The 1,739-nt window shown below is 35.3% G+C and overlaps 1 long non-coding RNA gene across 1 annotated transcript; it reads left to right on the top strand.

Annotated features, from left to right (window-relative positions):
• The first annotated feature begins 201 nt into the window (after positions 1 to 201).
• LOC127083773 (uncharacterized) lies at positions 202 to 1,537 on the top strand. The gene is made up of 2 exons (XR_007788528.1): positions 202 to 603; positions 1,245 to 1,537. It is a non-coding gene; the product is annotated as an uncharacterized LOC127083773 (long non-coding RNA).
• The last annotated feature ends 202 nt before the right edge of the window (positions 1,538 to 1,739 follow it).

A 1,739-nucleotide genomic window follows, 5' to 3' on the forward strand; every position in this document is an offset into this window, starting at 1 on the left:
AATTCTTTAAAGTTATACTAATTAATCCTAAGATTATATCTAATACATTTCTAATCATGAGCCTAACCAATGCACCAAAAAAAAAACAAAAAAACCACAGGATGGGCCTACTGCCACTTACTAAGCCCAATACAGGGGGTGTATGGACAATGGAGTGGGTATGTGAGATAGCAAACTCACTTGGGCTTGTGAAAGGCCGAAAGTGAAAAATGAATAAACAGATACCCTAATCCTATCGCATGCATTTAACATCTTCACTAAGATGAAGATCTGGTAGCGACGACGAATCCGGTCGCGCTGAGTCTCATCACCGGCGACGGAGACTCGAACCTCCGTTATGCTCTCCGCTTCTACTCTCCTCCACCGCCGTGACTACATATTCCACAAACAATCCCTGACGCCGGGTTGCAACGATATCAAAAAACTGGATTAAACGCGAAGTAGAGAAAAGTCTTACTGATTCTGATGTGGAGGCGCTTCGATTCGTGCTCCCGTGGCTCCGGTTTCTTGCTCTTCCAAGATTTCACCGAATCGTGATGAGGAATCGACTGAGATGTACTGAGTGCTCGCGTTGGTGTGGGATTCCGCTGAATTCGCCCTGCCGTAAGTTTCCTCTCCACTTATGCTCGGTGCTTTTCTTCTTTCTTTTGTTTTGTTAAGCGTGTGTATTCTCTTGATGTTAACTTGTTTGGGCTTTCAGAAAAAATTGCTTCTGTTCTTGCTGTTGTGTTGTTATGTTCTTTAGGTTTTTTTGAAAAAAAATTATGTTGTGTATATCTTGTTGTATCGTTGTTGTTCTTGTTCCTTTGAAAAAATCCTTGTTATGTTTATGTTGTTCTTTAGGCTTTTTGAGAAAAAAGTTGCTTTTTCTGTTGTTGTTGTGGTTTTGGCTTTTTGAGAAGAAATCTCTTACTGTGTTGTGTCTCGTTGGAGTTAACAGAGAAAAAATTACTTTGAAAATTTCTTCTGGATTTAATCAAAAACATGTTACTGTTAATTAGTTTTGTGGTTTATATACATGAATGTTGGTTTCTGTGAGATAACTTGTTGGATCCTACTTCCAGATTTTGTGGGATGATTAATCTATGGATTTAAATTTGTTTATTTGGATAATGCAGTGTGTTTCTGAGCGCTTCCTTTGATTCATTGTGTAACATATTAATCTGCTCTTTCTATTAATTATTTTACAGCTTTTTAAGTGCTTATTTGATAAGCTGTTTTTGATTTTGAATTGGTTTTTGCAGGTGAAGTGATGTTGATGCTGATTGATTGAAAAAGGGGCGCTGTTATTCAACAGGTTTTTCGGAAAAGTTCTGAAGAGTTGCTTTTGAATTGGGAACTTCCAGAAGAGCTTTTGGAAGAGTATGTGAAATTTGCTTCAAACTGCTGTGTTTACAGCTTATTCCAATTTTTTTAATAAAATTATTTCTGATGTAACAGAGACCTTTTGGATTATGAACTTAGGGATTGCTTGTAACATGTACAAACTTAATTTGGAATTTCTCTTTTTGGCCAGTTATGCAATTGTTTTGGATTATTAGGAATTTTTGGATTAGTTAGGATATATTAAACTATAAGAAAAATCGGGTTAGAAGCATTATTTGGAATATGATTTGGGAATATTATTTGTGTAATTAGTCTCTCTTTCTTTTTTTTCTTTTTTTTTTTAAATTAAACTTTGTCTTAGCAATTTAATTGTATTAACCAAAAGAATATTTAAATTATAATTCAAACCAAAA

Source organism: Lathyrus oleraceus, chromosome 5, assembly GCF_024323335.1.
Source record: "Lathyrus oleraceus cultivar Zhongwan6 chromosome 5, CAAS_Psat_ZW6_1.0, whole genome shotgun sequence".
NCBI lineage: Eukaryota > Viridiplantae > Streptophyta > Magnoliopsida > Fabales > Fabaceae > Lathyrus > Lathyrus oleraceus.